Below are 12,561 nucleotides of genomic sequence, written 5' to 3'. Positions count from 1 at the left end.
TCCTTCTCTCGTTCCACATACCATTTGATTGCCCTCTGGGCGTGTCTGGTGATTTTCACTTGGATGGTGGGCATTGTGACTTTTACTGGTTGAATACTTATTTTTTTCCATTCTTTTTTTTTTGGGGGGGGGTCCAGTCATGGGGCCTGAACTCTGGGCCTGGGCGCTGTCCCTTAGCTCTTCAGCTCAAGGCTAGCACTCTACCACTTGAGCCACAGTGCCACTGTTTTTTGCTTATATGGTGCTGAGGAATCGAACCCAGGGCCTCAGGCATGCAAGGCAAGGGCTCTACCACTGAGCCACCTTCCCAGCCCCCTTTTTTCCATTATAAGTATGCCAGAGCTTTGCTTGGGGGATATGATGAACTTACTAACTTACGTGAAAACAGTTCTCTCTCTGGGGGTTTTGTTTTTAAATTGTACTCAGTAGGGTCAGAGCAGCTTTAAGGGCTAATTTTGCTCCTTTACAGAGACAAACACAGGGCCCCAGGAATCATTTTGAGCAGGAGTTGTCCCCTCTGATCCTCTCGGGTGGTCTCTACCAGGCCCAGGAAGTTCTCATGCTGAAGAGCTAAGGGACTTCTCTAAGGATGTGTACGTTGTCCACCCACTCTCTCTGCATGTTCCCACTCTGCAACTTCCTTCTGTCCAGCACACAGCAGTCCAGCTCTGTCCACCTTGTCTCCCTGTGACTTCACCCTGTACCTCCTCAGAGTCAGGGACACTACTACTGTGTCTCATCTGCCACTGTTCTTATTTAAAAAATAATTTTTTTGGGGGGTCCGGTTGTGGGGCCTGAACTCTGGGCCTGGGCGCTGTCCCTCAGCTCTTCAGCTCAAGGCTAGCGCTCTACCACTTGAGCCACAGCACCACTTCCGGCTTTTTTCTTTTTGCTTATGTGGTGCTAAGGAATCGAACCCAGGGCCTCAAGCATGTAAGGCAAGCGCTCTACCATTGAGCCACCTTCCCAGCCCTAAAAAATAAATTTTATATGGCCCAATGAAGCTGGATGCCAGTGGCTCACATCTGTAATCCTACTACCCAGGAGATTGAGATCTGAGGATCATGATTCAGTCATCCCAGGCAGTGAAGTCTGTGAGACTTAACTCCAATTAACCACCAGAAAACTGAAAGTGGTGCTGTGGCTCAAGGGGTAGAGCTCTAGCCTTGAGCAAAAAGGCCTCAGGGCCTGGATAACACCTGGGCCCTGAGGTCAAGCCAAGTGACCATCAAAAAAAAAAAAAAAAAAGTGGCAAGTGGAGCTATCTATGTCTCGAGTGGTAGGGTGCTAGTCTTGAGCAAAATGCTTAGGAACAGTACCCAGGCTCTAAGTTCCAGCCCCAGTACTGACACAAAAAGAAATAATAAAATTAACAGCCCAATGAATGTGGTCCTGGGGGGTATGTGTGTGGAAGAAACAAAGCTAGTCAGACTTGAATTGTATCTGTTGTGATAAACATGTTAAACAAAAAATCCTTTAATTGAAAAAAAATCACATTTTCACATTATTTTGTTGTTTCTTTGCAGATTGGGAAACCAGTCTCTGTTACTCCATTTGGGCGACAAGACAAACAGAAACACAGGATTTCACTACTGATAGGTAAGCTAACATGTCCTAAAGCACCCTGCCCTGGATGTCTGTGGACGCTCTGACAGTTATCCAAGGAATAGTTCAGTGGGGGCGTGGTTTCCTCCACAAATGAAAAATCACATAGGTCTCCCACTTGATCCACAATCAACTCAGCCTCGGTCAAGTTCAAACAGCCTGTGATAACTTCACCACTTTCTCCTGAGGAGGGAACCGTGCAGGGGAGGGGTGGGGGAGGGCAGAGTGGAAACCGTCTGTGCATAATCACAGTGTTGCAGACCTACCAGAGGAGGCTAGTGAGGGCTGGGTGATGCCCTCCATGCCACGGAAGCTCTGAGAGCTGCACAGTAATGCTGCATGTGGCCTGCGTTTTGATTATTATTATTTACAAACCTCACTTGTAAATTCCCAGCCTGATGGTGCGGTGCGTTCCTCTGCTTTGGCCAGGTCCTTAGATGACCTGGGGCAAGGCTGCATCCCTCTGCATTCTTTACATCCTTGGTGACAGTGGTGACATGTAGCTAAGGTTGATGTGCTGACCTGTTTCTCTCATGTGATGAGGACACAAGTCAGGAGGGGAGGGGCACCTGTACCCCTGGTACCGGCAGAAGCTGGCATGGAAGGAGGCTGAGGTTTTGCTCTGAGGGTCTCCATGAGGACTTAAAAGTTCTGCCATGCCACTGTAGTTGGGCTCCAAGTTGATTTCGTAGTAGTTATCTCTGTCCACCAGATCAAAGTATCTGTCCACCAGATCAGAGTATTGAACAATGCTGAAAGTCTATGTTATTTTTCTCCAATTTCTTGGAAAGGTGAAAGAGTAGAGTTCAAAGTATCACACTGGCCTGTCCTTTCATTTATAGTGAACTAGCTCCTCTTCATGGCTGTGCTGTCTGGGAAGGCCAGCTCTCTGTCAGCCCCTGCACACACATGCCACTTTAGAAATATCAGTCAAACATCCCCTGATTTTTCATGAGGAAGCACAGAATGATCACTGCCACCAAGGAAAGGCTTGGGATATACAAGCTTCCAAAAATGCTTTCTGTGGAATCTTACTGGTCTAGATTGATGATTGAGAGCATTGGCGAAGTAGTCTCAGGTCCACTGCTGGTGGCTCACCCCTGTAATCCTAGCTACTCAGGAGGCTGAGATCTGAGGGTCAAAGCCAGCTGGGGCAGGAAAGTCCACAAGACTCTTATCTTCAAGTAACCACAAAAAGCTGTAAATGGAACTGTGGCTCAAGTGATAGAGCACTAGCTGTGAGTAAAGAAGCTCAGGGACACACCCTGTGTTCAAGCCCTAGGACCGACACATAAAACAAAACAGTCTCAGAATTTATACAATTTAGAAAGTCGTATCTTTGGAATTATCATATTTCCAATGCAGCCTAAGACACAGAGCTAGGAGCAGTTTGTCTCCCCAGTAAGTGGTTTGTACGTGTGTGTGTGTGTGTGTGTGTGTGTGTGTGTGTGTGCTGTTAACAATGAGAAGAGGGCTACATTATAGCTAAGTGGTGTGTACATGTGTGTGTGTGTGTGTGTGTGCTGTTAACAATGAAAAGAGGGTTACATTATAGCTTTGGGGGAACACATTGGAGGAACTTTTTACTCCCTAAAATCATGTATTTAAATTGTATTTCATGCAGTGTGTATACATGTATTTATTATTTAATCATCTAGGCCCCAGTCTGAGGATTGACTCTCAGGGCCTCTCCCAGCCTCCCTATTCACATGTAGACTCTGGTAAGACACACTTTCTGGTACTCCCAGACCCCTTGCTACCCACTGGAAGCAAGGCTGGAGCTCAGCTGCCAAAGGGGGTACATTCTCAGTCCCACTTTTGACTTACATTGAGCCTTAGCCAGGGATAAGGGACCCTGCTTGGATAGGACTCAGTGAACAGAAAAGAATTTTCTCAGTGAGCCCAAGACTGCTATGCTAGTAAGCATACCAGCTGTGCCCTGGCTTGGCACCAGGGAACTTGGATTTCAGGCCTTCTCAGAGTCACTGATGACAGCAGCGTTCTGTGCCTGAGAACTGCTCAGACCATGCAAACAAATCTGTGAGACTCTAGCCTTCAATAAGTCAGAAGAAAATCCAGAAGCAGAGGCATGGCTCCAGTGGTAGAGTGCCAGCCATAAGCAGAAAGAAAACAGAGCATGAGTTCTTGAGTTCAAGCCTCAGTACTGATCCTGCGAGTGAGTGAATAAATGAATGAATGAATGAATGAATGAATTCCAGAGATGTGCCCCTTTTGTAGCGCTTACCACATTGATTCCTGATTGTAGATATCTTCCTCTGTCTCACTGGCCATGGCTCCTGTGGCCCCCATAATGTGGGCAAATAACCAGATCTTCTCCCCAGTGGCTTCTATGGGAAGCTGTATCAGAGCCCAGAAAAAATCGAGTGCAAAGCCAGGGATACGCACCAGCAAGGTGCGTTCTGAAGCAGGTTGTGCTGTGGGGATCAGGACCTCCCTCCTGGGACCCTCTGGGGAAGCACGTCTGTGCTGACAGTCACAAGGCAGGCATTCGCCACTTTCCCTCCCTCTCCTGCCACCCGCTGACCTAGGTCTGTCCCAAGGGGTTACTGTCTTGTCCTTCAAGTGGAGGTGCCAATCCCAGGCAGAGGCAGTAGAGAACCTGAGGCAAGAAGTGACAGGTCCTGGGACGGTGGAGGCACAGGTGCCAGGGCCCAGCGGTGCAGAGAGGCCGAGGCCTCCAGGTAGGTCAGGAGGACAGCAGGCGAGGACTCAGGCAGATGACAGAATTTCTCAGGTGTGACTAGAATGGGGACACTGCAGGACACCAGCTGTGACTTAGGGTATGATGAAGGAATGCTGGGAGCAGTTCAGCTCCTGCTCTGTGTGGGGATACGGGCAAGTCAGCGCCCGGAGCCAGGAGTCCGGTATTTGCACTGACAGGACACGGCAGGTGGTGACACCACTGGCCTGGCTATTCTTGGCTGGCCGGCTGACCTGTCCTCTACATCTCTCATGCCTCCAACACTGATGTCCATTCTGGATGAAGAACTGGAAGTCATAGTGATGCTGATCAAATGTGTGGATAGAATAAAAGAAGAAGAAACACTAGAAGAATATCAAGCCTGACTTGGAAAGAAAAAGAACTTTACAGGGAGCCAGGAAAAGACTCTTCAACTTGAGTGGGCTGCAGGGAGCCGCAGGGGTAGGTAGCTATGACCCTGGAATCTATTAGACTACACACACAGTCTAGGCATATGAGCAGCAGTGTGTGTGTGTGTGTGTGTGTGTGTGTCCCTGTGCTTTCTCTGCTCAAAGCAGGTGCCATAGCTTCACTTGCAGCTTTTTGAATTTTGAATTCTTTCCTGAATTTTATTTGTATAACAACCCCGATGTTTTTGTTTATACATTTGCTTCTTTTCCTGCACCTCCAGAGAGGTAATTCCCTTCTTATCAGGGACTTTATTGATGTCCTAAATTCAATACAAGTCAGAATAATTGAAAACCCAGGTACTGCCTTAAAGTACTCAGAACAAGACCTGTAAGGGACAGGGGCTGAGTCTGGTGTCTGGAAGCAGCCTGAGGTTGCCTAGCACTGTGGCACCTTAGGTCAAAGCAAGGACACAAATGTGGGCTCGTATAGAACTTTAGTACACATGTTGAAATCAAAGGTAAATAACAGTCATCTGTGTGTCTGCCAGTACTGGGCTTAAACTCAGTTCTGGGCTTAAACTGTCCCTTTGCTTTTTCTCTCAAGGCTAGCATTCTAGCACTTGAGGCACACCTCTACTTCTGGTGATTAATTGAAGATAAGAGACTCATGGGGGCTGGGAAGGCAGCTCGGTGGTAGAGCGCTTGCCTTGCATGCATGAGGCCCTGGGTTCGATTCCTCAGCACCACATAAGCAAAAAGAAAAAAGCTGGAAGTGGCGCTGTGGCTCAAGTGGTAGAGCGCTAGCCTTGAGCTGAAGAGCTGAGGGACAGCGCTCAGGCCCAGAGTTCAGGCCCCACGACTGGACCCCCCCCCAAAAAAAAGGTTTAGAGTTACGTAAGTCAAGTAAAGAGTACATTTCTTTTTTGTTGTTGTTGTTGGTTGGTAGTGGGGCCTGAACTCTCGGCCTGGGCGCTGTCTCTCAGCTCTTCAGCTCAAGGCTAGCACTCTACCACTTGAGCCATAGCGCCACTTCCGGTTTTCTGAGTTGTTTATTGGAGATAAAAGTCTCATGAACTTTCCTGTCTGGGCTGGTTTTGAACCACGGTTCTCAGATCTCAGCCTCCTGAGTAGTTAGGATTACAGGCGTGAGCCACCGGTGCCTAGCAAGAGTACATTTCTTTTTTTTTTTTTCCCCCGGTCATGGAGCTTGAACTCTGGGCTTGGGCACTGTCCTTGAACTCTTCAGCTCAAGGTGAGCGCTCTACTGTTTGAGCTACAGCGCCACTTCCAAGAGTACATTTCGTTTTTTTCTTTTTTTGGGGGGGGGTCTGGTTGTGGGGGCCTGAACTCTGGGCCTGGGCACTGTCCCTCAGCTCTTCAGCTCAAAGCTAGCACTCTACCACTTGAGCCATAGTGCCACTTCCCGCTTTTTTCTTTTTGCTTATGTAGTGGTGGGGAATTGAACCCAGGGCCTCAGGCATGCAAGGCAAGCGCTCTACCACTGAGCCACCTTCCCAGCCCCCCAAGAGTACTTTCTTTATGGACAATGTCACCCTTCCTCTTGCTCTCCCCCCGTTTTCCCCTCCCATCCTCACCCACAGTTGTATAGTTCATTTTCAACAGTGTGTCTAGTGAGTACCACTGCTGCATTTGTTCACCCTTTTTTCCCTCCATTTTCGTGCCCATCTGTGCATTTGTAGAGGCTGGGATAGTCTTCACACAAGCCATCTTCATATTCAGTCTGGCTGTTTGTGTTGAAAAGTCCTCAAAGCAAGAGTTGGGGGGTGGAGCCTTCAGCGGTGGTAGGTATGGGGTGGTGCTCTCCTCGGGGTAGATACAGAGCAGATGGTTCTTTATGGTGATGGTGGTTCATTATCAAGTAAGTTCAAGCACATCTCATACTCAGCATGGGGCCTGAGGCTGAGCACGGGAGCCTGGGGAGGGAAAAGAAAGCAGCCAGCAGAGCACATTTCCAAAGATGGCCGAGCCAGGTGGAGAGCCGGTGCCCAGGCCTCCCCATCTGCAAGGGCACGCTGCCTCTCCCTGTGTCAGGCGGACCTCCCAGCGGCTCTCACCATGCTGCATTCAGACCTTCAACCTCGGCCTCCAGAACCGTGCCTATTGGTGTTGTTGGGTGCTGCGGCTCATGTTGGTAATCCAGCCATTCAGGAGGCCACGAATGAGATCAGCTTGGGCAAAAAACATTCAAGAGACCCCATCTTAATCAATATAAAGCTGGACACAGAGCTCAGTACCTGTGACATCCCAGTACAGACAGTAGTGACTCAGACCAGCCCAGTCATAAATATGATACATACACGTGAGACCCTGTTTGAAAAACAATGAAAGCAAAAGGGCTGGGGCATGAGTGCGTGCTTGGAAAGCACAAGGCCCCAGTGCAAACCCTAGTACTGCCAAGAAAAAGATCTGTTGTTTGTCATCCATCGGTGACTCCCAGTGTCCTTGACCTTGTCTTGTCCTTGTCCATTCCGGATGCCTCCCTCTCTAGCTTCCCCTTGTTCAATGTGAGAGTCTTGTTTCTACCTTCTCAGTGTCCCTCTGCTTCCCATGGTCTCACACCCCATGAGACCACTATGCCCACCCCATCCCCTCTGCCCAGAGCAGTAGAGATGCAAGACCCCATCATCTTGTCTTGTAGCTTTTAGGGGGAGCCTTGAGACTTCCCTTTTACCCATGAGTTTCTGTAAGGCTGTGGCTGGATTCTGTGCCGCTCTCTGGGTGGGTGGGAAAGACAGTCCTCAGGTTATTTTGCCCAGCATCCTACTGGACACATAATTCTCAGCTCCCAACAATGCCAGGGACAAACAAGTGTCTTGGTGTGCTTTGGCGTGAGGTGTGGGGTGGGGCAGAGCAGAGTCTAGGCTCATTGATCACCTTCTTCCTATCACCTGGGTCTCCGGTGACCTACAGGAAGCATCTAGATGAAGAAGCCTAGGCCACTTCCCTCCTGAGAGTCCTGGCTTTGTTCTACTTGCTCCCTACCTCAAAGAGAGTCTGGAAGATTGGATGGGAAGGAAAAGGTGGGGCTGCTGGTGGCCTGAGTGCCCTAGCAGGGCACCCCTGGTGGCCTTCCGAATGAGGACTGGGTAATGATGCTCCAGAAGACTCTCAAGTACTCACAACACAGCCACATCTCCCTGCTCAGCTCACTGGGGGAGAGGCCAGGGGCACCGTTCCATAGACCTGCTCCCATGCACTTCTTCACGGCCCGGGCATCGTACTGTCTGACTGCAGGCTTGGCAGGAAGGATCGTGCAGGAGACACCCAGATTCCAGGGCTCCAGACGCTAGTGCCCAGATGAAGGGGTGTCTCTCAGTCTCCACCCACCCTCCCCGATGAGGTGGAAATTCCTGCTCTTACCTGTTGTGGGAATTCCTGCAAAGCACTAGCAAACTGGTATTTACTGAACCAGTAAAACAGTTCCCTTTGTCTTATTCTTTGGAAAGACATAGACCACATGGTATTGTTTGTAATTAGAAACCTAATCACTAGTACATAAATGGGAACTTCCTGGTTGTTTGGAAAAGCCCTTTAATAGTAGCTACTGCTGCTTTTCCTCCTCCTCTCCCTTTTCCTCCTTCTCCTCCTACTCTTTTTTGGTAGTTAATTAAAGATAAGAATCTCATGGATTTTTCCCCCCCTGGGCTGGTTTTGGACCGTGATCCTCAGATCTCAGCTTCCTGAGTAGCTAGGATTACAGGTGTGAGCCACCAGCACCTGGCTAGGTTTTGGTCTTGGGGGATAGGGTCTTACTAGGTAGCATGGTCTGGCCTCAACCCCTTCATCCTCCTGCTTTTCTCTGCTGAAGGCAAGATGACAAGAATGCCCCGCCATGCCCAGCTTTACCTTTAACTCTTAAGGAGAATAAATGCCCCTCCAGACTTGTGTTAATTCTGCTTATAAGGCTTAAAAATAGCCCCAAGGAAAACCTTAGGCTGGAATGCAGGTAAAGTGTTAATTACAGGAAAGCTGCACAGTTGGGGAGTGAAAGGTGCTGTCTTTTGTCCAATCTTGGGTGGCTGAGTCCAGCCTGTAGGGTTACTCTCTTCCCTAGCAGAAACAGCCAATACATGGAGTCAAGCTGTTTTATTTTGAAGTCAAAACAAATCAACATTCTTTGCAGATTCCATCCTGTCTAGCTTTTTAAAAAATATTTTTATTATCTTTAGGTTGTACAGATGAGTTGTACAGTTGATGAATCCAATGTCTCCCATTTCAACTTTCTCGCCCATCCCTCTCCTACCCACTCCTTTCCCCACTCTTCCTTTTTAAGCATTATTATCATTAAGGTGAGGTACAGAGGGGTTACCATTTCATAAGTCAGGTGATGAGTACATTTCTTTTTGGACAATGCCACCCTTCCTTTGCTTTCCCCCAGTTTTCTCCTTCCAGTTTTTAATATTTCTAAATAGAATGTACTTTTTTTTACCTTTATAAAAGGAGATGGCATTTTCTTGCTGTGTGGCCTTGGGTAGATCCCTCACCCTCTCTGGATTCAGTTTATTAGGATTTGAACTCAAGGCCTGGGTACTATGCCTTAGTTTTTTCACTCAAGACTAGCACTCTTATCACTTGAGTCATTGCTTCAGTTCTGGCTTTTTGTTAGCTAATTGGAGAAAAGAATCTCAAAGACTTTCCTGGGCTGGCTTTGAACCTCAACCCTCAGCTCTCAGCCTCCTGAGTTGCTAGGATGGCAGGTGTGAGCCAGTGGTTAGCTCCCCTCATTTTCAAAGTGGGGATGATTCAAACCCCAGCATCAGCCAAAGTAATCATAAAAAAGAAAATGAGACCAGTAAAGTGAAGCCAGCCCAGCACCTCATGGCGTGTCTGATGGTGGTGGGTGCTCTGTCCACACAGCCTGTGGGTGCTCTGTGGGTGCTCTGTCCACACAGCCTGCTACACCTGTGGGACATGAGAGGTCCCTGGTGGAAGGGGCTCACTTCAGACACCCCATTCCTGTTGGTCATGCCTGTAAGGACAGCTGGCCTTCCTCCTGTTCCTCCCCCCTCCTCTTCCCTCCTTCCTCGGGTGCTTCATTGTTCTGCAGGTAATTAAGGTTTGCTTCTGCTCAGGGAAGCAGGGAAGGGAAGGGCAGGAATGCAAACACTAGGCAAGTAACCCGCGGGGAGTCCGATGGTGGTGTGACCCCTGCCCGTGTACGGAAACCATGCAGGATGCAGGGGGCCGGGGCCAAATGTCATCAGGGGCTTCTGGTGGCGTCCCCAGCCCAGCCCCGCCCAGCACAGCCCATGGCCCTGCTGAGAGGGAATTCTTAGGAGTGGAGTGGGGCTCAGGAAGGGCATATGTTAGACAGGTGTGGAATTCACCTGGAAAGTGGTCTCATAGCCCTAGGCCAGTCGGGCTGAGCAGTGGGGAAGGCCTGTAAAGAGACAAACGCGAACCACTTCAGTGGGACCAGGAAACTCTGGCACTCAGAAACTAGAAACTTTTTTGGATTCTCACTTTGCCTTTCTACTGGGAATTTAAGATAATTAAATTGGAAAAATGTAACCAAAGTCCCTGGTGTGTGTGTGTTTAAGTATGTTTGAAACCTGTAAGACTATCAGGTCAGATGGTAAGGAATATTCACATTGGATAAGTATAATTGTTTCTAGGCATGACAGATGGCAGATGTACTCATTTCTGGACCTACCATGTCCCCCAGCTCCTGGGCTTGACAAGGAAGGAGCATGCACTGAGGTAAATACTTCCAACCTTGGTGCACAGGGGCAGAATTGCCTGGAGACCAGGTGACTCCATGGACGGTATGGTGGCTGTGCGATATTCACTGTAGGCTCTGGGAGTCAGGGATTCAGAAGGTGGCTTTCGTGTGTGTGTGTGTGTGCGTGTGTGTGCGTGTGCGCATGTGCATGCATGCGTGCGCGCACGCTCACCTTTGTGCCAGTCCTGGGACTAGAACTCGTGGTCTTTCATGTTTGTTTAGCTTTTTCATTCAAAGTTGTGTTCTACCCCCACTTCCAGCTTCTTGGTTATTTGGGGGACAGGGGATCACAGACTTTCCTGCCTGGGCTGGTTTCAAAGGATGCGCCTTAGATCTCAGCCTCCTGAGTAGGTAGCATTACAGGTGTGAGCCATGATGCCCAGCCAGAATGCAGCTTTTGTATCTCCATTCTTCTAGGCGATCCAGTCCAGTTTGATATAAAGCTCTGGTCTGGGTTCAGAGCCACACCCTCCAGGCAGACAGCATGTATATCTCAGGCCATGGTCAGCTAGGCACTGTTCCATCTGAGAGTGGACAGCCTGAGCTCCCCTGGGCTCCTCCAGAGCTCCAGCCCCTCCCTCCCCTTCCTCCTAGAAACTCAACCTGAGCACAGGGAAGAGAATCTACAATCAGAAGCCTTTCCTTTAAAGAGCAATTAAACCTAACAAATAGCCCTGCAGAATGGGATGGAGATCTCTGCCCATTTGAGGGCACAGCTGCGGTCTGGCTTCCCATGTCAAAGGAGAAGGGTACAGAAGAGGACAGGACAGGACACCATGCTGCTCTTGCCGTGTGTATTGGGACTGCCCCACGTATGTGGACAAATAGGGCTGACAGTAAGGATTGACAAAGAGGACAGGTTCAAACAGGAACAAAGATAAGTTTTGCTGTAAATGTGAGGTACAGAGGGGTTATAGTTACGTAAGTAAGGTAATAAGTACATTTCTTTTTGAACAGTGTTACTTCCTCCCTCATTTTCTGGTAGCCTGATTCTTTTGGTGGGTGACAAGGTGTTCCATTTCCTGTCACAGGCTGTGGCCACTTAGCCTATGGCATCCCTTATTTTCCTTCAGTTTGTTTCTAGAAGCCAATGTTGTCATCCTGTGTGCCTACATGCTGGCATTCCCTGTGTACAAACATATGGGAGATGTGACAAATTCCAGACTCGGGTGGTTGTTAGTTCACAGTTTATTGCAAGCCTGTAAATGTGCCACTGGGGTGAGCAGCCTCGGAGGCATGTGGAGGAACAAGACCCGTCCCACCAGTTATCCAGGGCGGGTGCCTGGCCTCCGCCCACAGCACCATCCTGCACATGTCTGTGGAGCCGTGAACTCACGTGGGGACAGGTGGTCTCCGGCCTGCACTTCCGGTTACTCCAGTTATGCTGCAAAAAGTCCAGCAGGATTTGAATTATTCAACTTGCTAGATCTGGCGACTGATAGGAAATACTTAGATTTTTTTCCTCCTCCAAATGAGAAGGGATTTCTTTTGTTTTTACCCAGAATACCTGGGATGTAATGAGTAAGGGAGCAATCCTGTTGAAAGAGCAACTCCCTCGTGAACATGCAGGAAGTACCTGGGACTGTCCAACGACACATCTGTGGAGAGAGGCTGGCCACAGCTCACCTGCCAGCTCCGGCTCCATTCCCACAGCCTATCCAGCTGCCCTCCAGATCCTTGCTCAGGAAGGCCCCGCGGATGCTGGGTCAGGAGCGCGTGCACTGCGGGGAACACGGACCTTGGCAGATGGGGGGAGGCTGAATGCCGCAACCCTTGGCCCAGTTTCAGGGTCAGGTGCAGTAAACCCAGGGAGCCAGAATCTTACCTGGAAGGTTGCGGTAGGCCCTGAGGCTCTCCTGCATTTCTCTGCGGGGTGCCATGACACGCGCACCCCACGCCGGACCCACCTGCGGTGCATCACCCTGCCCCAGGCGGGGAGGCGGCCGCAAACACACGTGGCTGGGGCGCAATACGACCCAGCCAGACCGACCCACACACAGTGGCCGCGGGGCTCCGGCGCACCGCGTGGGCACCGAGCGAGCAGCACCCGGGCTCCCCTCTCCCGAGGGGGCGCGGCCGGGACGCGCGAGGCCTTTAAGGGG

Source organism: Dipodomys ordii, unplaced genomic scaffold (assembly GCF_000151885.1).
Source record: "Dipodomys ordii isolate 6190 unplaced genomic scaffold, Dord_2.0 Scaffold103, whole genome shotgun sequence".
Taxonomy (NCBI): Eukaryota; Metazoa; Chordata; class Mammalia; order Rodentia; family Heteromyidae; genus Dipodomys; species Dipodomys ordii.
This window is presented reverse-complemented; position numbering follows the sequence as displayed.